Raw genomic sequence first — 24,196 nt, 5'->3', positions numbered from 1 at the left:
ATAATGCCCCAAATCCAGATAGCTAGGGTTGTTGTCTGTTCATTTCAGTATTATTACAATTATAGATAGTGGAAACATAAGTATTTGGCAGATTTATTTATTCATTTTAAATCATCTTATTCATTTGATTTATATATAGTGTCAGAACAGCTTTGTTGTATTCCCCACACATAATGATTTTCTTGACAACAGCTGTCATGTATCCCACACAGAATGGTTTTCTTGACAACAGCTGTCATGTATCCCACACAGAATAGTTTTCTTGACAACAGCTGTAGTGTATCCCAAACAGAATGATTTTCTTGACAACAAGTTTTGTGTGACCCAACAGAGTGGTGACATTAAAAATGTAAAAGATTATCAGGAACATTTATAGACACTGCAGTGATATACTCATGTTTTTCTTTTAGGTTTTCCAAGACATTTCAAAATAGATTTATCACTAAATTATAATTTTTATTCCATCTTTAATGGAATATTAATTACACATTTAAAGGGCTTTCATTCAGGAGAATGTTTTATTTGCCACCAATCAAAGGTATGTTAAGTGTTCATCAAAAAGATAAAAGATAATTATGTCTGTATTTTTTTGGTAAAGTTTAAATATTTATTTAAATATCATGTCCAATTCAGTCATTAATGTACTGAATCTCAAAATATATCATCATTTTATGCAATTAAGACTATGCTTGCAAATCTTCATCTTCATATGTATGATTCATTCCAAGAATTAAGGCCTTATCTGTTGGCTTCATTTGTATGATTCATTCCAAGAATTAAGGCCTTATCTGTTGGCTTCATTTGTATGATTCATTCCAAGAATTAAGGCCTTATCTGTTGGCTTCGTTTGTATGAGTCATTTCAAGAATTAAGGCCTTATCTGTTGGCTTTGTTTGTATGATTCATTCCAAGAATTAAGGCCTTATCTGTTGGCTTTGTTTGTATGATTCATTCCAAGAATTAAGGCCTTATCTGTTGGCTTCATTTGTATGATTCATTCCAAGAATTAAGGCCTTATCTGTTGGCTTCGTTTGTATGAGTCATTTCAAGAATTAAGGCCTTATCTGTTGGCTTCATTTGTATGATTCATTCCAAGAATTAAGGCCTTATCTGTTGGCTTCGTTTGTATGAGTCATTTCAAGAATTAAGGCCTTATCTATTGGCTTCTTTTGTATGAGTCATTTCAAGAATTAAGGCCTTATCTATTGGCTTCTTTTATATGACTCATTCAATAATTAAGACCTTATCTATTTTACTGTTCTACTTATTACAACACACACATGAAAGTATTTGCTGGTTTTTAATTTTACAGCCATTTTCTTCTGTTTCATTTTTTTATTGTCACTATTTTTTAATTTTTTTAAAGTAAATTATTAAAATTAAATTCATGCCATGACATTTTACATCACTGTGTACATTCTGAGCATAACTTTATACTTGGGACAGCTGATTATGCATTTAGCCATACTTGGGACAGCTGATTATGCATTTAGCCATATTTGGGACAGCTGATTATACATTTAGCCAGAGTAACTGAATTAATAGTGGAAGTTTACAGTCAAAAATGTTGTGAGAATGATTTAATAATTAAATGTATTGAAGCCTTGTTTTCTTCCTAATGGACACAGTATCTTTTTTCAAGACAAATAATTTATGTTTTATTTGTATTGGTCAGAAAAAAAAACAATCCAAATAGTAATTTAACAGATTGCTTGGGGGAAGTTTGATGCAGATTTGGAGATACAACGCAAATGTTTGCTCCAATTTCAGTCTACTTTGTATCATATAGGGGCTATGTTAGCTATTAGAACCTATGTCCCATCACATTGTATCATATAGGGACTATGTTAGCTATTAGAACCTATGTCCCATCACATTGTATCATATAGGGGCTACGTTAGCTATTAGAACCTATGTCCCATCACATTGTATCATATAGGGGCTACGTTAGCTATTAGAACCTATGTCCCATCACATTGTATCATATAGGGGCTACGTTAGCTATTAGAACCTATGTCCCATCACATTGTATCATATAGGGACTATGTTAGCTATTAGAACCTATGTCCCATCACATTGTATCATATAGGGGCTACGTTAGCTATTAGAACCTATGTCCCATCACATTGTATCATATAGGGGCTACATTAGCTATTAGAACCTATGTCCCATCACATTGTATCATATAGGGGCTACATTAGCTATTAGAACCTATGTCCCATCACATTGTATCATATAGGGGCTACGTTAGCTATTAGAACCTATGTCCCATCACATTGTATCATATAGGGGCTACGTTAGCTATTAGAACCTATGTCCCATCACATTGTATCATATAGGGGCTACGTTAGCTATTAGAACCTATGTCCCATCACATTGTATCATATAGGGGCTACGTTAGCTATTAGAACCTATGTCCCATCACATTGTATCATATAGGGGCTACGTTAGCTATTAGAACCTATGTCCCATCACATTGTATCATATAGGGACTATGTTAGCTATTAGAACCTATGTCCCATCACATTGTATCATATAGGGGCTATGTTAGCTATTAGAACCTATGTCCCATCACATTGTATCATATAGGGGCTACGTTAGCTATTAGAACCTATGTCCCATCACATTGTATCATATAGGGGCTACGTTAGCTATTAGAACCTATGTCCCATCACATTGTATCATATAGGGGCTACGTTAGCTATTAGAACCTATGTCCCATCACATTGTATCATATAGGGGCTACGTTAGCTATTAGAACCTATGTCCCATTACATTGTATCATATAGGGGCTATGTTAGCTATTGGAACCGATGTCCCATCACATTGTATCATATAGGGGCTATGTTAGCTATTAGAACCTATGTCCCATCACATTGTATCATATAGGGGCTATGTTAGCTATTAGAACCTATGTCCCATCACATTGTATCATATAGGGGCTATGTTAGCTATTAGAACCTATGTCCCATCACATTGTATCATATAGGGGCTATGTTAGCTATTAGAACCTATGTCCCATCACATTGTATCATATAGGGGCTATGTTAGCTATTAGAACCTATGTCCCATCACATTGTATCATATAGGGGCTATGTTAGCTATTAGAACCTATGTCCCATCACATTGTATCATATAGGGGCTATGTTAGCTATTAGAACCTATGTCCCATCACAGTGTATCATAATGTGATAATAAAATATGTTTAAAATAATTCCAGTCTAAATAGAACATTTTAGTAAGAAAATGAATTTATTGTAAAGGTTTTACAATACAGATAAGAATGATAGTACTAGATATATCAGTTTTAGATTGATTCACAGAGTAAAAGTCATCGTTTATCTGATTGATAAACTTAATCTTCTCATTTATCGTAACTTTAATAATTTCAATAATAAAAAATGATATGTTCCATATCTGAAAACATCCATACTTTAAAACAAATGCATTGGCTGTTTGGCTAAAACAAACTGCCCACAATGGCAGCAATTTGGAATCTGATTTGCTGCACTTAAATGTGCAATGTAGCCTAGACAGTAAATTAGATATTTTGGAAACACTCATCTTTTATTAGATCTTTTTGTTGAGTCTGATTGCAGCTTGAAGAACTGGCTTATAACATGCTTCATTCCGACTTTGACATTTGTCTGTCTGGAGGATTGTGTAACTTAATTTAAAAAAAGGTGTAATAAAGTATAAGACATTTCTTTTAATTTTGCATCTATATCCCCTATGTCTCTATCTATATATGTCTTGCACACACACAGACACACACACACACAAACACACTTTACTAAGTTTATAATCCTTTTCCATTTTAGATTTAAATGACAGGTATATATTCATATCACATGACATTGAACCACTATCACCAAATGTTAGGTACACTTGAAAATGAATTGGTACACATTTACTGTAATTACTTTTAATTAAGACATGTATTTAAGTTAACACTTAACAGCGCATTGCTATCGAAAAATGTTTGGTGAATTAGAAACACTGATGTTTCATTGTTATTTGTGCCATTTCCTAGATAATTTTGTCTGGGATGATTTTCTTTATATTTATATCATTGTTCTAAATTTGTAATTATTAAATTATTTTCTTTAATATTCTTTATTAAAGATTTTTCTGTATTAATCATACAGCTAGAAAATGTCATTATGTCTGATTCTGGATGGCATGATTGATAAGGCAGAAAATATGTATGGTGAAGTAACCACTTTCATTCACATATTCTTTCAGTTACTAATTATTTTAAAGGAGAAATCTAGCCTTCAAATTTGTTATACTGTATTAGTCTTCATTCAGTTCTTAGCTATTCTACCAATTTTAAGAGTTGTGGAAATTCACTTAATCAAGATATAAGCTGAAATTAAGTTATCACAGATCTGAACTGTGTTGGTTTATTACATGACTGAGCTGTGCTGGCTTATTACAGGACTGAGCTATTTTGGCTTATTCCAGGACTCAACTGTGTTGGCTTATTACATTACTGAGCTGTGTTGGCTTTTCACATGACTGAGCTGTGTTGGCTTTTCACATGACTGAGCTGTGTTGGCTTATTACAGGACTGAGCTATTTTGGCTTTTTACAGGATTAAGCTGTATTGGCTTATTCCAGGACTGAACTGTGTTGGCTTATTATAGAACTGAGCTGTGTTGGCTTATTACAGGACTGAACTGTGTTGGTTTATTACAGGACTGAACTGTGTTGGCTTATTATAGGACTGAGCTGCATTGGCTTATTACAGGAAAGGGCTGTGTTGGCATATTGCAGGACATAAATGTGTTGACTTACTGCAGGACTGAACTGTGTTGGCTTTTCCTTGTAACCACAGACTAACTGAATTAATCTGCTGTTTTCTTCCAGCACTTTTGCACAGGCAAATCTTGCTGGTGATGATGATTGGGATGTACAGTATTTCAATCAAGTCTACATTACTCAGATTGCTTGTATGATTTTGTATTTGCCAGATTTGTACTAAATATATTTGTGAGGGAGCTGGGGTGATAATGTAATGATCATCCACCTGTAGTGGCTGCTTTGGATATCATTATTTAGAAGCTGACTGATCATGGTGTTATTGCCCAGATCGAATAATTAATAGCATAAAATAATAAATGGGTGGAATAACAGTAATAAGAACAAAGATATGGAATAGAACAGCATGAGCTCCATATGTAAAATGTAACAATTTAGTCAATTACGAAATTGAACATGACATTTCAATGATAAAGTTTCTCTTAGAAATAGAAGTACAAAATTTATGTGAAATGCAATTATTATGTTATAATGCTAAAACAACTTTCATAACAGAATCAAGTAAATGAATGAACTCATATTACAAGCATGTCAGCATAACCTGGTTTCTTCCAGTCCTTTCCAAATCACTGTTGATGACAGGTCAGTGTAGCCATATTTCTTTTCCTTCTCTCTCTCTCTCTCCAACCTCTTCAGGTCATCAGTTGTAACTTGGCATTATCTGCACTTCTTCTTCCTGTGTAGTACAGGTATTGAGCTATTTTTCCCTTCAAATAAATATAACATGCAACCTAAATTTTAGCCAGGTTTTTCCTTCTCCCAAGATTAAACAATATTCCCAACTCTTTTTACATCAGATATTGACTAAACTAATGTGATCAGTTTGCAACCTGATACTAATATACAATCTATTATCATCAAATTAATGTCAATTTAGCAGTTGCTTGCATTCCTAACTGGACCATGACATAACTAGACATGCCAATTTTCTCAAGAGAATTCTCAACTTGATTCAAAAATTAATTAATGAACTTCACATCTTGTCTTAGCCACATTCTTTTGTTAATTAGTGATTCATTGACACAGACATACTAAACTCTATTCTGAGCATATATGGTATATATCATTTAAGACAGACAAGTTAATTCTCACAATTCACATCCGAATATTGCATGAAATTCTTACAATACATGATTTATATTACATCTGAATGAGGTAATTCAAACAAATTCATATCAATCTGAACACATTCATATAACACATGAATCATGTAACATTCAAGACAAATGCATGCATGATTAACTTCTGAATTCAAAGAAAATTAAAGTATGAGATTACAACAAATAAATTCAGCAAATAATTACAAACTTACATCAATGAACATATTGTATGCAATTGAGACAATACCTTTGTGCCTTTTTGAGACTTGCTCTTTCTAATCAGCCAACCCTCTCTCTCTCCATGTCCCTCAACTTCCAGACACCCAACCCTTAAAAAATGTATCTAATGAGAGAAATTACTTGCTAATTTCCTCAGAATCCCTCAGACTTCCCTTTTGGCAGAAAAACTTGGACTGATGAATTTGACAATGGAAATTACTTGAAACATTGAATTATGTATAGGAAACACCCACCCACATTTAGCTTAGCCAATCAGGATTAACTTTATCTAACTGCCAAAATTGTAACACTCCCATTGAAGTCAGAATAATTCTCTCTAGTCTGCCTTTATTAGTATCTTCCAGAAAATATAATTTTATGACACCTGTTTCCAAATGTCACAAATTATCTCTGGAGTGCCTCTACATTGTTATTTGTTCCACATGACCTTATGTTAACATCTCTATCAAACTGTTATCCTAGTGGGTCCTAATTAAAATCCAATCATGCCCCCAAACAGAGCATATCTCATCCTTCGCAGGCTACAGTTTATTGAAAGCTTGGGCCATACATCAAAGTTAATGGTTACATGTCATTCTGACCATGGCACAATGTGCTTTGGCAAAATATCTACAAACATGTTGCAACATTTAAAAATGTATCAACATGTATGCATAAGAAGTCCACATTTTTAAAAGTGTTGAGTCATTATTCTTCAGACATAATTTCTATAAAATCAATGTATGATTCACTTTCCTCTATTATAAAGCCTATCATTGTTGTTGACTAATTACATTTTTTATAATTTTTATAAATTAAGCACATAATAAATCTAATTATTGATATGATTCTTTTATATGCTTTCATTGCTTGGTATAAGCAGGTATATAATCAAAGATGCTGAATTATGTCTCACACAGTCAGCAGGTTGAAAAAGGACAGAATATGTAATTTTACATGGTGAAGTTGTCTGGTCATACATTATTTATGGCATATTTTTAATGATTGTAAGCATTATAAATTAGATAAGCTTTGTGGATAACTTTTCACATCATGTTATTTTATAAAACCATGCATCTGATAATTTGCAACTAAGGTACATTGAGCTTAATTGCGCTTGCAAAGCTATGATATACACATGATTGCTCTCTCTTTCTTACACACACACACACACACACATGCACGCATGCACGCACGCACGCATGCACGCACGCACACACACACACACACACACACAGAGTTGGGGAAAGGAAAACATGTAGTGATTTCAGCATTAAAAGTCAAGGTATCTGTGACTTGAAGAAAAATTATTTCTGCACAATAACTTATGTTTCCACCATCTCTAGTTACTAAATATTGTAGATGGCTTGCTTATCAGGTAATGAAAAAAAACTATCAACCTTGAAGTCAAACGGTCAATGTAATTTTGATGAAAGAAAAAAATGATTTCCAAACAATAATGTTAGTTCTCCACTATACAGCTATCAAACTTTGTGGATGACTTGAGCCTGGAATAAGGAAAACTCATTTGTTTCTCAGCCAAAAAGGTCAGTGGTCACTGTGACTTAAAGCAGGAAAATAATTTTTGCAGAAAAACTTGAGTTGTCCACAGTTTACAGTTAGCAAACCTTGTGGATGGCTTGAAAACAGGGTATGGAAGAGCCATGTAGATCAAGGTAATTTTTACTGAAAAAAGAAAACATTTCCATACCATTACATTAGTTCTATATCATATACCTTGGCCAAATTCTGTGGATGGCTTGCATCTAGGGTAAGAAAAGAATATTTATTTTTAGGTTAGAGGTCAAGGTAATGGTGACTGAGAGAATAAACATGGTTTCTACATGGATGACTAGTAAACAAAGGGAGGGTAGTGCCATTCATAGAAGTCAATATTATTTGTAATTAAAGATTAAGTAGGTAAAAAAATTAAAATATACGGTTTTATAATGATTAATTTTATGCAGACTTGGGAATTTCAAGTCACATTGTTTAACAGATAATTTGTCAAATTTGTTTTAATTCCTCTGTAAATTCAATTTTACAGTTCCTTTTTAATAAAATTCCAAGTTGTATTTAAAGGGACAGTTAGTTTATTGTTACATGCTCCTGCATGATGACTTGTCAGATGTATGATCATTGAATTGTATCCAACAATCACTGTCATTAATAAAATGTAATTTTTTTACTTATATTCTGGTTCAACATTTTACTCACGCATTTTTGCTTAAAAGGTTAATATTTCTTCTGAAAGTATTGTTTTTTTACAGCAGTAAATCAATACAGAACTATTCATAGTGTTGCCTTTCTTATTCCCTCCTTCTTGGGTCAGGCACATATATCAGTACCTGTAATATGTAATACGCACCTTAATAATAAACATACGTGGTGCTATGCAGTGTCCAGGTGTAGGTAAATATGGAAGAACTTACTACTGGAAAAGTCTATACCAGTAATCACCTCTGCAAAAAGCAGTCACATTTTGAGACAACCAAAAGTGGGCATAATAAGTACACTGACACTACAGAGAGGCAAGATATAAAATAAAATATATATGTAGTAACATCATGACAGGGCCTGGATATAGATGAAGCAGGTAATTGCTGTATATAATAATGTAAATAAAATTCATCTTTTCTGAGTATGCCAAATCAATATAATGAGCATTTCAGTTAATTAAATTTCAATTTTTTTTTTAAATTAAATGATATGTGAAAATAATTGATACTTAAAATTTTCTTCCAAATAATTAATTATATTAATAACCAAAACTGAAAGGAGCTTAGATTTTACCATTTCTACATTACTAAGAATCACAATACAATATCTTTTCAATGACTTTGTGGCTGATATCGAATTAAAGAAAGCACTGTTGTAGGATGGCAGCTGTTCACACTGCACACCTTATAACTATTTCATTAAACATGTTTTGTCCCGCTTTCCTGGTCATGCTAGGCTGTCCCTATTTAATTTCTGGCCATTTTCAAGTAACTAGATTTTAACCCATCAGGGGTGTTAACCTTTATTATGTCCAGACTAATATGCCCATAATTTACATTGTCCATTGGCTAGATTCCCTAAGTGACATTGACCATAGGCTAGATTTCCTATTGTGTCAATTCTCTTGTTCAATCCTCTGGTCTAATAATAGGTGGCCAGTGTTTCAATTAGCTTTCAGCACAACATTTGTATGTACTGGCATATAAGTTAGAGTCCAAATTGAATTCACTATACACCATAGATAAATCAAAATGATCTAGAACCAGATTTTTGCCTATCATGTATAATCCCTGTGCCTGTGCCATATGATTGGTCCAAGACTTGAGCTTACATGTACAGTCTAATTCCCTTTATCTCACTAAAGAGAGAGAGAGAGAGAGAGAGTGTCATTCTGACCCAGTGGCTTTTAAGGGTATGCAAGTGCAAATTTCTGCAATTCTCTTGTAATTATCTCAACAAGAGAATTGACACAATAGGAAATCTAGCCTATGGTCTGGTTGTTTAATTTCATAATTGTCAGGACTTGGTAACAAAATGATGAAAATTTATCTTCACATAATTGAAAAATATTTTTGGAAACAACAATGCAAATCATGACAATAAAACATGCCACTTTTATAAAATAGAAAAATTAAAAATATAAAATATTGCAGAAATTTGCACTTGTATACCCTTAAAAGCCACTGGGTCAGAATGACTCTCTCTCTCTCTCTCTCTCTCTCTCTGTCTCTCTCTTTAGTGAGATAAAGGGAATTAGACTGTACATGTAAGCTAGTCTTGGACCAGTGAATGAGTCTTTGAGTACACTGGGATTTGATGGTCTACCACTAATACTTGGAGTAACTAGTTCCTGGGTACTAATGTTGTGGTGCAAGGAGCTTAGAGCAATGTATGGTGAGCTTTGCATTCAGCTGACAATAGTGGGGGCATAAATTGCCTTTATAGCCTTTTAAACACCAATAATGATCTACCAGTAAGTTGATGTGCTCCCCAACAGAGAGAAAGAGTTTTAGTATTGTGCTATATGATCCAGACAGAACTACTACATGAACTCACTTATAAGTTGAATCAAACTGCAAACTGCATAGACCCGTATCTGCTGTCACATAATGCTCCAGCCAGTCTGGGACTGTGCAGTTTATTAGGAGTAATCAATAGAACCAACATTATAGAACTCTGATCTGCAGGTACATTATACTTGAAGCAGATCAGGATCTTTGTTGCTTGCAGTCTGACTCAACTTATGAATGAATATATATGGTAGTGATGTGGTGTTTATTTGTGTTTCCTTTCTCCATAATTTACCAGGTGTAACCATTTTGTGGACAGCCATTTTTATAATAATGTAAATAAGGTGAGTCTGATATCTGGTGAACAGATGGTCAGTGGACTTTTTTTTTAACCTTTTATTTCTTGAGAAAATTTGACAGCAATGATGAAATCTTGATAATTATCTTTTTAAAGTGAATTGTTATGTTCTGTTTTGCATCTAAATAAGAACTAGATGAGTTACATATAACAATACAATAATAGCATCAAAGCAGTAATCATTATCTACAACAATTTTAATTTTAATAATTTAAAAATTAAATCATAGCAATGTGAACATGAAATGTCTTGTTTGAATTGCTTTGATTTCTTCAAACATGTCCTTGTTGTTATAGGCTGTTACATAAAGACACTGCAAGGAAAATAGAAGTATTTTACATGTTTGTAATCTTGGAAGGTGAGACTGTCTAATACATTTCACACGCTTTTCTTTATGCAGTTTCTCTACCACAAATCACTAGCACTTTTGTTGTTGTTGTTGTGGGATTTAACGCCATTTTTCAGCACACGATAGGCTATACATGGCGGCCAGTATTAATGGTGGAGGAAGAACCACTAACCCACGAGAAGCTACTGGCAAGCTTTCTCACATACCCACATTGGCCGAATCCGAGACTCGATCCCATGCAGACAGAGGTGAGATGGCAGTGATCTGTAACGGAGAGCGTTTTAGACCACTCGGCCACTCGGGGTCCCCTAGCACTTTTGTATTGATATTTCATGCTTTTTTTTGAGTGTCCCAACATATGTAAAACACAGCAACACATGAAGGTCATTTAGTACTGAGGAAATTGGAGTAATATGTCTTGTTAAGGACACAATATTCTAACCAACCTTCTTCATCCAATGGTAGGATTCAAACCAGTACCGTTTGCCACAAGTACGGCATTCCAACCACTGAGGCAGTTCAGCAAACTACAATTTTAAACATGGATACTCAACAACATTAACATTGAAATGTTTATAATTAGATGTTTTAAAAGTGCAATAACAGCGAATAGGATGGATACCTCATTTGATTGGAACAGTGGAGGATCCACACTAGACAGACAGAATCTTATTACAATTCATAGTCTAGTGAGCACAATAAAGTAAACATAAAAGTTTTAATAGCAGACAATCCTGCTGTTGGATCCCAAATCTCAAGAGGAAGCATTCTAAGACCTCCTGAATGTGTGGCATTCAAGATTTAAATGCTAAAGGTGAAAAAAATATTGCATCTCCAAAGTGTCAGTCAGGATTAATAAGGTTCATCAAATCACATAATTGGAGAATTTGTTTGGGAATGAACTGCAATTTAATATCTCTCCGACAATTTTGTTGTGGGCTTTGCAAGATATTTTGACTGATTTAGTAATGATTTTAATTTAAAAGGTCATACCTTAAAAAATGTCATTAATGCCACTTTAAATTCATAAAATTTGAGCTCTGTTTTCCACAATAGTTGACTCTAGGTAAAGCTATTACAAAAATAGAGTATAGTTATATTGTGTGTGAAGATATGTTGGTGTTCATGCACAGATATGCCTAATGGCATTCTTACAAACTGGAATTTGTGATATAACAAAGTATCAAATCTGTCTATTCAGTGCTATGATCTAATGACCTACTCTTATTGATGGTGTTGCAGAGCTGGAAATTGTGCCAGTTGATCCAACCCACATGTATGTGGGAGGTCATTCAGCAGGTGGCACTAGAAAAGAATGACTCACTTTTAAATATGCATGATTCTTGTTTTGCAGGGGGGGTCAGACAATAAAAGTGAGCACACTTTGTGATCAACAGCTGAACAGTTCAGTGGAATCAAACCCATAATACTGTAAGTATTGTGAATTCATTGTACCTTAGTGTAGTGTCAAGGATTGGATTGTAGCTTACAGCCATATTGGTGATACAGGAGTCATGAGAATGCATATCTAGTTTCTTAGATATCCAGTGCATCTTCATAAGTATGATCTTGTTATGGTGAAAATGTACACATATACTTCAACAGCACTACAACAAAAGCATATGGCAAGATAAATGTATTGATGCAGACATGTCCAGAGTTTATAATCCAGTCAGGGAGGATTGGAACAAAGTACAGTTTCCATTGCATAACAGTTGTAAGCTGGCTCCAGTCTAATTGGTCATTGATCTAATGGGATCATCCAGGAGTAGTAAGTGAATGACAGTTGTTAGGAGTCACTAGATAAATATACAACACGAGAACCAATCTGATGCTGGGATTCTAAACTCAAGCCTAAATTTGCAAGAGGATTAGAAATGTACAGACATTTTTCCTTATGCCCTTTTATTATGAATGTATGTGACATTTTGAAACTTGTAAAAACAAATTTTCAGATGGAACAACTGTTCAGGTATTAGAGAGTACAATTGAAATTGTTGCTACCTGATTGCAAATTATTTGGTAAACCATTCAGCCTTGGCCTCTTGCTCGACATTTTCTCGATCAGAAAAAAATATATATTCTTTTTCAAGGTAGATGAACCATTATGTGTGTGTTAGTCTTGTCATACTATGTACTGAGAATAATCAAGGTAATGGAAAGGCCATCCATTATAGTACTGTTTTGGATGACCTTGTAGATGAACTTGGAGATGTAATTCCCTCAATAAGTAATCTACGTTGTGCTGGTCTATTTATTTTACATTAATCAGATCAGTTATTTTATATTTCTTTTCTTTTCACTTCCAAAATTATTAAACTTTGCCATACTAAGAAGGCCAATGCAGCTTGTTTGGTCGCTGTATGGCCACATTTTAAAAGACTATTTGCATAGTCACCACGTACCTTTCAAAATGTATGTTACCTGAGCTCAGAAAAACTATTCACATGGCCACCTGTTGCATAATTTACTTAAAACAGATGTTCTGCAATAACACAAATGTTTCTATTACCAATCAGATCCATAATCTCATGGAGAAATGTTACCCACAATACATGTGCAAACAGTTGGGATTGGGATTTTTTTAAATGTAGCTTTAACAATTTTTCATTCATATTGATATGATGTCTGCAGTGTGGCAGTTTATAGTGATGACTAGACATGTACACACTGTAGCATGATTTACCACCCAGTCACGTTATCCTGACACCAGGCCGACCAGTCTTAACACTAACCTCTTAATGCTGAGTGCCTAGCGAGGCAGCTGTTAGTACCATTTTTGTAAGTCTTTGGTATGACTTGGTCAGGGATCGAACACACGACCTCCCGCTTCTGAGGCGGACACTCTAACCACTAGGCCACCAGACCGGTGCATGTGTAAACAGCCCATTCATCCTAACTTGATTGTTGGAAAAGCCAAGTGCAGAATAGAGCATACAATATCCATTTTCTTATGTCTTCCACTTACAATGCTGATTTTGTGGAATGATTTGTTTTAAATAGTAATGAGCAACAAGGAAAACTTGTCTGTATGGTAAGTTTAGCTATTGGATTTGGAAGTGAAAGCAGTTTTAACACTTTAAAACATACTATTCGGGAACATAATTTTATGTAACTAATCCAGATAATATTCTTTTTTTATAATTGTCACATAAAACAACATGAGGCCTTTGATTATTAAGCTTCCTGGGGTGGAAATGGCTGGGCTTTTCCTTTACAGCAGATATTGTTTTCATATTTTTAATAATAATTTAGAAACAATAATCAGAATATTTTGGACTCATCCATAATTCATTTACTTATCGCCATGCTGATAGTAATTTCTGTTGTGGTGTTATGGTGGCTGTGCATATAGTCTTTCAAAAGTAGCCACATGGCAGCCACGTAAATAGACACTTCCTACTAAAAACATATCATATTTGACATTTTTGTTAAGGACACTAAAGCATTCTCATTGTTTGATTGTTTTTTTTTTTTATATTTTGGGGATGTTTTTATTTTCTGAAGTTAAAGAGTGCCTCATTATTCAACTGTGTTTCTTACCTTCATAAACAAAGGTGTACCATAATAACCTTTGATTCTAAGAAAATGTAAATTTTAATGACATTTTAGTGCAATTAGAGACAGATTTATGAATATTAAAAAAAATATTAGTTTTTGACTAGCTTCAAACATACAGATTAATTTTTTGTGGTATACCAATTTTCATGGTTTTAATGACTTTGATATCAACCCAACCAATTATTTACAGAAACAACAAAATACCCACCTCAATCTGCAAATGTTAGTTCTGACAGTCATTTTTGCAAAGCCACCAAAAATTATAGTAACCCCTCCTCCATGTTTTCACTTTGATGTCAGCAAATAGATGTACGATCAACGTTATTTTCAGCTTTTATAATACATTCTGAATTGTACCCCACTTTATTTACCTGGAACAATATTGATCCAACTTGAAATTATTTCATCCAAAAATTGTTAAAACTATGTTAAAAATCCAAATCACACATACACATACAAACACATTAAAACTCCTTTCTAAAAATAGATGCACTTACATGTTGGCTTGGTAAAATCATTTGCAAAAAGGGTCTAATTCATTCGCATACTGACTTTAATTCTCAGTGTTGTTGTCTATCAACAGTTATGGTAAAGTTTTATTGGTAACAAAGAAATTAGGATGTACATTATGATCCAAACGAAGCGCATTTGCTCTCATGTACATGGTACAGGGGTTGTTTCAAACGAAGTGCATTTGCTCTCATGTACATGGTACAGGGGTTGTTTCAAACGAAGCGCATTTGCTCTCATGTACATGGTACAGGGGTTGTTTCAAACGAAGCACATTTGCTCTCATGTACATGGTACAGGGGTTGTTCCAAACGAAGCGCATTTGCTCTCATGTACATGGTACAGGGGTTGTTCCAAACGAAGCACATTTGCTCTCATGTACATGGTACAGGGGTTGTTCCAAACAAAGCGCATTTGCTCTCATGTACATGGTACAGGGGTTGTTCCAAACGAAGCGCATTTGCTCTCATGTACATGGTACAGGGGTTGTTCCAAACGAAGCGCATTTGCTCTCATGTACATGGTACAAGGGTTGTTTCAAACGAAGCGCATTTGCTCTAATGTACATGGTACAGGGGTTGTTTCAAACGAAGCGCATTTGCTCTCATGTACATGGTACAGGGGTTGTTTCAAACAAAGCGCATTTGCTCTCATGTACATGGTACAGGGGTTGTTTCAAATGAAGCGCATTTGCTCTCATGTACATGGTACAAGGGTTGTTTCAAACAAGTTTAGAAATATTTTCAAATGCCATTTTATAGTGAACTTTCAGAAAGAAAAAGAAAAATTCTTGATTAAGGGTAGTTGATTGAACATTTGTGCTAACTTGCAAATACAATAATATAATCTAGTCACTCAGTTAAAATTCATTAGTGTATAACTTCTGTTGTTCTCTTTCCAAGTCATATTGAAAAAATACACTACATATGCATATGATAGTTTGTAAACATGCACCAAATGTGTTTATGATATAGATAGAACACTCTACCTGAAAATAAAGTATTGTGCTTAAAATGAAGCATATACATATATATATAAAGTGACCATTCCATTGGCCTAGTGGTTAAAGTGTCCACCTCAGATGTGGGAGGTTGTGGGTTCGAACTCCAGCTGAGTCATACCAAAGACCTATAAAAATGACTGGCTGGTGTCAGGATAATGTGATGGTGGGACATCATGCTACATGTCTGTAGCATGATGCCTTAGGGCTAGACATCATTATAAACTGCCACACTGCAGACATTGTAGCAATATGACTGAAAAATTGCTAAAAGCTATGTTAAAAATCCAGATCGCACACACACGCACACACACACAGACGTAAAAATTTATTCAAGTGTGTCTGTGTGTATGGAGAATAATAATAATAAAAATAATAATAATAATGCTTTGAATCAGAGAACTTATGTGTGATGGGTTAATTTTTAGTAATGATAATAATATAAATGATAATAATATAGTGGGACATCATAATTTTAATACACATTATCCATGCTTTTTCAAATAATATCTAAGTACATTATAAAACATGTCTGCAGACTTGATGTTACCATAGAAACACAAAAATTAAGAATGACTCCAAAATAGGAATGAATCTGATTGCTCGGTTCTCTCCTTATATGCACCTTCAAGAGTATATTACAATTATATGTCACTATATACCCAACATGATAGATCTTACTACTCAATCTAATATTTCAAAATACCTATTCATGTGACCAGACTCATTCAATATGAATTAACTTAATCTTTTATGATATCACCTGATTGACCTCTTCATTGGGAAAAAGGCCAAATCTCATAAGCATATTTACTAATAATTCTATTAATAGTAACTGTCAAGACATTCTTTAATATCTTAAAATAAACCTTTTGCATGTACAAACTCCATATGTAGATAATCACTAAAATTTATTGTCATGAATACAAATTACAAAAATGAGACAAAATCATGTGCAGGAGTTACAAAAAACATAGATATACATAACAATATACACACCAGGAAGTGTCTGCATATTGTATACAGCCTGTGTTAGTTCATTGTATACTTGTATGTGTCAAGACCTTGTATACTGGCCAGTGTCAGTACATTGTATACTGGTATGTGTCAGTATGTTGTATACTGGCCTGACAATCACTGTCAATACATTACATACTGGCCTTTGACAGTACATTGTACACTTGAATATTTATTGTATACTTGCCTGTGTCAGTACATTGCATACTAGGTTGTGTTAGTACATTGTATACTGGCCTGTGTCAATACATTGTATACTGGCATGTGTAATACATTGTCTACTGGCATGTGGCAGTACATTATGTACTGGCCTCTGTCAGTACATACTGGCATGTGTCAGTACATTATATACTGGCCTCTGTCAGTACATACTGGCATGTGTCAGTACATTATATACTGGCCTCTGTCAGTACATAATATACTGGCCTGTGTCATTACATTGTAAACTAGCATGTGTCAGTACATTATATACTGGCCTGTGTCAGTACATAATATACTGGCCTGTGTCATTACATTGTAAACTAGCATGTGTCTACTGGCCTGTGTCAGCACATTGTATACTAGCATTATGTAAGTACATTATACACTGCCTATTAAGGCAGATACAGTGCTTAGTTCTTCATTTTAACACTGTTCACCATAGCCATACAAATGTATTGCAGTGCAAGTGCAGGCACCTTATACTGAGGTAAATGATGTGAAATTGGTTCTCATCAAACATAACTAAAATTAATTGAAATAAAAGCAATAGACAACTAAATTCGTGCTATTTAATGGTGTCTGTTATATGTATTATTGTTATATGTATTATTGTTATATGTATTATTGTTATATGTATTATTGTCATAGGTATTATTATTGTTGTGATACTGATAACCCTCATCAGAGAGGTAACAGATTTAAAGATAATCCATCCATTTTAGCAATGTGTAACTGAGAATGTTGTGCATGGTAAACTTTAAGGAGTTCAGATTGATAACAGTGTATGTTATAATCAGAGCATATCATTAATGTTACCAACAAGATGGATACCAATATCTGCTTACTGTCTGGATTAACTGCAACATCATATGGGGTAATGCTTCAAAAGCAAATTTGTTGAAAATGGAAAGACTTCAAAAACAAGCCATCAGAATTATCCATGAAAGTTGATAATGTCGATGAATGTATGAAGGATTAGAAGATCATGACAGTCTATGAAAGAATGTTTAACAAGGATTTGGGAATTTGTTTACAAATTGTCAATGAAGGGCTAAATTTGTAATTTATGTGCAATGTCGATGCACAAGTGATTAAATATGCAAGGATTATTACAATTTGGTAATGTCATCAAAATGCACCCATTAATTCATTAACCCCTGGAGGTTTTTGTAATTTTTGCCAGAAATGCAAGTAGGAAACACAATTTGGGAGCTATTTCTGAATACATCCTAATACATCGACTTCCAAGAAATTTCCCATTAACCTAATGCCTAGTTGTGTTAGAAACATCATTTTTCATTGGTTATTTCACTCGCGCATGAGCAGAAGGGTAAAAGTTTGAGTTCTTTTTTTTTCTTTTTTTTTTTTTTGCTTAATGGACCCATCATTTTTGTATCAAGACCACTCTTTATTCCATATGCCCATCTTTTCCTACTTTTTGCGAAGGTTCACCTGTCTGTGTGCATTTGAGACCAGTGTGCCTTAGATATGAAGCCAAAAAGTCTAAAATCCAGATACAAAATCAGAATGTCCAGATTATTTGGTATCATTGTAGAGCTACATCTGTCTACCTTTCTACAATACCACCCATTTTAGTGTATCATACATGACCTTGACACTACAAAGCTCAGCAGTTGGCTACTACCTCCTGCCGCATAAATGTGGCGCCAGGGGTTAATGAGTTAAGAAAGGCTAAATTTATGTATAACATTTCCAATGGCTCTTTGCCAAACTATATAAATTATATGTTCAGTAAAAGGACAAATAATATTAATATTGTTTCTAGTCTATTGATCCTATGCTTTTTGCCATCTAATAACTTTCTTCTTCCTAAGCCCAAACTGAATTGTATAAAAATAGTTTGGCTTTCTCAGCTCCAATCATTTGGAACTGTCTACCTAGGGTCTAATCATTTGGAACTGTCTACCTAAGGTCCAATCATTTGGAACTGTCTACCTAGGGTCCAATCATCTGGAACTGTCTACATAGCGTCCAATCATTTGGAACTGTCTACCTAAGGTCCAATCATTTGGAACTGTCTACCTAGGGTCTAATCATTTGGAACTGTCTACCTAGCGTCCAATCATTTGAAACTGTCTACCTAGGGTCTACTCATTTGGAACTGTCTACCTAAAGAAGCAAAATTAGTGCATTCCTTTCTTCACAGATGTTTGAAATGGATTCAATCCAGATAATGTCTAAAACTGGTTATGGCCAACATTGTGGTATATTAGTATATCATTATATTACATAAAATATCTTTGCACATGCATGCTTACCTGTATGCATGCATGTGAACACATGTGCATGCATGCATTCTTGCTGCATGCATGGTGGTGGTGGTGGGGGAGAATGTTTTCAATCATGCGTGTTGGTTCACACAATGCTTGTGTGATTAATCCATTAATTTAGTTGCTCTTGTGTACATTAATCCATTATTTGTATAATGTTTGTTTCCAAGCTGTATTACATATTTGGATTACAAATGCATGGCTCAATAGTTAACAAAGTAATATATCGAAAAGTTTAAATGTCTGTACGACAAAGCATCTTTTTGAAAATGTTTGGAAATCTTTAAACTCTCATTAGAAAGTTGAAAGAAGAAAAGAAAACCATAATATAAACCATGCAATTTCTCTTCTTAATTCTGATGATGCAAGGAAATATATAGATACTGTACCAAGAACGTAGGGCCTAAACTTGATAAAAAATTTCATGATGGTCTTTTAATTGTTTTTTTGTTCTTCAATACCTACTAATAAACTGGCAGATGTAAATAGAGGTGATTGGTTACAATATAAAAATGGCTTATTTAAATGTACATCATGAATTAGCAATTATCTAGCAACAAATCATAATAAGCTACTTGATCTGTCAAACTGTGTTCATTATGATCAGTTCTGTTCATGGACTTTTAAAGACAGTCGATATTATTTGATCAGTAGTCAATCAGGACTTTTACTGAAAGAACAATTACTCCCTTCAAGGTTCACTTGATATGTTAATTTGAGGCAAAAAGTGTCCCAGAGCTTATCTGTCTTGGCCACAGCTAGCACAGTTATTTTTAGTAGCTCTACTGGTCACAGACCAGAAGAACTTATGGGATGATCTGTTGACCTTTGTCCAATGTGCATCTGTCCATTAGGACAAGTTTGCTATCACTCCTCCTAAACTTACTTGCAGGATTACCATGAAACTTTACACACACGGTCATCCCATGGTGTAGCTGGTCCTAGATGAAAATAATGTTGCATGGACATCCAATATGGACATCACCACAACCATCTGGAAAATCTAGTTATCACTGCATTGATGGTCATATAATAATCAAATGGTGTTTTCACTAAAACACTTCTTACAATTTCTAGTTGGTCCTAAATGAAAATGGTGCTCTTCTGACATCCAATGTGGCCACTATAGTAGCCATTTTTAAAATCTTGCTTTCACAACTTGACCTAAACAGAAAGTCATATTGATGTGGGATTTTTACCAGAAGAGTTCTTATGATGTCCAGTTGGTCTTGAATGAGAATAGTGCCAACCTAGCATCCAATTTGGCCACCATACAGTATCCATCATGAAAATCTTTTTATCGCTACTCCTCCCGAATGGATGGTTCTATCAACACGAGTTTTTCACAGAAAACTTATAATTTCTGGTTCATTAAAAATGAAACTGTATCTGGCCACCACAGCAACCATCTTGAGAATCTTGTTATTGCTACTCATGAATGGAAAGTCATCTTGAAAATATTGTTACATGTATCTCTACTCCAGCCTAATGGACAGCTAAATCAACATGATGCAAGTCATACATCCAATATGGCTGCCACAATGACCATCTTAAAAATCTTTTTGTAACTACTCCCCCTGAATGGATGATCATTATGACATTGAATTTTCACCAAAATGCTTGTAATGATGTCCACTTTGTCTTTAATGAAGTTGGTACCAAGCTGACATCCGATATGTGTTCCACAGTAGCTTATACTTTTGAAGATCATGTTATCACTGGGGAATATCAGAGATGGTCTCAGCACTCAACAGTTTAAAGGAAGAAATGGGCTCATCTTCACTGGAAAGTATTTTCCCAGTACAGCATTCGTCCTTTCAAGGAATTAATGTTTCTGATACTACCTGGATTTATCCTGTCTAATTTTAATGCATACTGAAGCAATATTAAATAATGATATTTTCTTTGATGGAGAGTCCTTGAGTCATTATGCAAAAGAAAAGAGAAAAATAACCAAGGCACCACTGTTGCCTTAAGGTGTCTTCCATAATTAATCTTTAGAGGAATATTGAAAGTGGGCTAATATTATTACAGTACCCTTAACAAATTTAACACCTTTGTTGCAGCAGGGCTATCTTTTAGCGCTAGCTAAGAATGTTCAGGGCTGCAACTGTCTATTATGCTGAAGTCATCCGTGCTTGATCTAATACACATTTGGAACACCCAGAAGCTATAATTAGGTACAGTGCTGGTTGAATATCAACTGATGCCAACCAATGATGGTTCAAAAATCATTTAGCTTCCATGCATCCTGTGTATTTTAGATTAAGTTGGAAGTAGGGTAAAACTTGTAAATAACTCAGGAAAATCTTTTTTCTTCACATTTTACCTCTTATTCATTTTAATAACTTTATTCTAATGCATCTCATTTTTTTAATACAATCACATTAAGTAAATACATTTATACATATATTGCAATAACAAGCAGACTAAAGTGTTCGTAATGTCATCATTTTGCATCATATCCAACGCATGTACGTGTATCATTGGCAGTGTTTGGTTGGTTCTAACATATAAACCAATATGAAATGATCTTAGAACTATTTTTCTCAAATGATTTCAATATGGAATCTAAGTGTGTACTATCAGTAAAAGATATACATCACTGGGACTGAAAATCCACTCACCCATTTCAAAATTAAGTGAGTGAAATGTTTCTGTGAATGAGTGAATTTTTCAGTCACTTGCCTGCCTGACTGGGGCAAGTGCTGATTCAGGGTTGACCAGTGTTTCAAGTTAATTAAAAGAATTTTGCATGAACAATATTGCTCATTTTGATCATTGAAAGTTTGGAGCATTAGATTCCTAGTACAAAGATCATGCATTCAGTACCTGCCCAGGCCAGTCTGATCATGCATTCAGTACCTGCCCAGGCCAGCCTAGGTTTGGTTTCTTGATATGTCTTTGAGAAATGCGCTCAGCTCCCATTTCCATGGCATGATATAGCCAAGAATATTCTATCAGTGCTGTTAAACAAACAAAATTAAAACATTGACAGTCCATACTTTCTACTAAAACTTTGTTTTATCTTTTGTATTTTGGTCTTACTCATCACTACTAATTAGTGCTTACTATAGGACTGGTTTCAAGTTTTAATTTACTTTCAACTTGTGTTATAGAAGGGTCACAGGAGAAATTCTGTAAGCAACTTTATGCAAGTCATTAAGCAACTTTCATTTGTCCCATATTTGGTCGAGTTAATTCTAGGTGAGTAAAAAATTTTTTTTACTTGCCTTGACACACGAATTGTTAAAAATTTTCCAATCTTTGCATTAGCTTTATGGCACTGATAGGGTTTGAAAGAGATTTAGTGCTCATATGAATCTGTTGTTGCCCTGGGCATTTCTTTTTTATTGAAAATTATGCTTCATTATCTTGGTGGAAAATATTTCCAGTCTTTGTGGCATTGTGTTAAATGATTGTTTAAGCATTTTCATAACAAATTTTAGCCATTAAGGGTGTACTTGTCAAACAATAAATTTTTGTTTTTACATTTCTGTTTGATCTATGGCTGGTGTGGTATTAAGTACACGTACAGACTTTTTTTCAGTCTGCCTTTCCATATCTCACACCATGATTTTTAGATGTTTTCATTAATGTCCATTAATTAATATTCTTTGATGCACAGAATAAAATATTTATATAATGTATATCCAATTTTTTCATTGTATAACTAAAATCTTTGGAAAGGTGGTGCTCAACAGTTTCATATTTTGCATAAAGTTAGATTTTTAAAGATAAAGAATTTTCATGGTTTTCTCAGTGGTTATGCTGGCTATTTAACAAAGACTTTATATTGCTTAGGTTTTGTCAAAAGCACTTTTTAATTTCCTTAATTTGGTGTATGATTGATGGATGTAATTCAGGTTGTAGAGTATACATCTTGGCCTTACTTCAGATGTTCAACTGTTAAATAACTGCTGGCTCTGCTTGGTCAATTTTACCCCCTGGGCTTCATTGGTAAATTGTAAAATAAAGACCTGATAACTTTGGAATTTTTTTAATATTTATTTTATAATTCATTCAGTTTGTCAGAAGCTGGTATTGTCTAGTCTGGCAAAATTTCTTTCCCAATTTTAATAACTGTAATTTAGATTAATTCAGGCTGATTTTTCAAATACATGGAAGTAGTCATTTTAGTTAGCAGTGTGCTTAGATCATGTACAATTTCCACAAGTACAATATCCAAAGAAATTTCAGCCACAGTTCATGAAGTAACATAGAGATATGCCAACATTCTCTCCACTGTACATGTTACAAATGCAAACAACTTCACCATGCACCCATCACTCTCTCAGATGTTTATGATATATGCAGACCACTTCACAAAGAAACGAGAAGATGCAGTTATTGTAATAATAGAAAAAGAACTCATTTGTATGACATAATGTCTTGACCCGATGGCCTTTATGTATCCATATACCTTATCAAACTTATTCTTTTTGCCGACTTGGAAGAAAACATGAATGTAGTTTTGTGTATCCCTTTTTGTTGATCTGTTCACTTTATTTTATTGACTTGACTGAGATCCAAGGCAGATGCATTTTCAGATAGATTCAGTCAAGAATAGATATCAGAATATCAGGTATTATATTTAGATTATAATAGGAAATATAACTGATAGATTTGAGGTAATATATATAGATTATATCAGGTAATATAATTAGTGGATATCAGGTGCTTTATAATAAGTCATATCAGGTACTATAATTGATAGATATTTTCTTTTTTAGAATCATCCATCAGTTTGGATAAC

The 24,196-nt window shown here is 34.0% G+C and overlaps 1 protein-coding gene and 1 long non-coding RNA gene across 4 annotated transcripts in view; one reads left to right on the top strand and one right to left on the bottom strand.

The window, feature by feature from the left end:
• Positions 1 to 24,196, top strand: part of LOC149774348 (plexin-B-like) — a 253,049-nt gene that overhangs the window by 4,999 nt on the left and 223,854 nt on the right. Inside the window, exon 2 of the mRNA XM_089945411.1 lies at positions 12,215 to 12,291. The gene's annotated coding sequence lies outside the window, so the exon portion shown is untranslated. The remainder of the gene's footprint in view (positions 1 to 12,214; positions 12,292 to 24,196) is intronic.
• LOC149774349 (uncharacterized) overlaps positions 4,203 to 24,196 on the bottom strand; it is a 36,320-nt gene continuing 16,326 nt past the window's right edge. For 2 of the 3 annotated variants that reach the window (XR_016416880.1, XR_016416881.1), the window contains 2 exons: positions 6,172 to 6,253; positions 4,203 to 5,531 (listed from right to left, as the gene is read on the bottom strand). This is a non-coding gene — a long non-coding RNA (uncharacterized LOC149774349). Of the gene's footprint in view, positions 5,532 to 6,171; positions 6,254 to 7,880; positions 8,403 to 24,196 lie in introns of those variants that run through there. The other variant, XR_016416882.1, reaches the window with a different exon arrangement.

The sequence above is a fragment of the Sinohyriopsis cumingii genome, unplaced genomic scaffold (genome assembly GCF_028554795.1).
Source record: "Sinohyriopsis cumingii isolate HCF-2022 unplaced genomic scaffold, ASM2855479v2 utg000349l, whole genome shotgun sequence".
Classification (NCBI taxonomy): domain Eukaryota; kingdom Metazoa; phylum Mollusca; class Bivalvia; order Unionida; family Unionidae; genus Sinohyriopsis; species Sinohyriopsis cumingii.
This window is presented reverse-complemented; position numbering and strand designations above follow the sequence as displayed.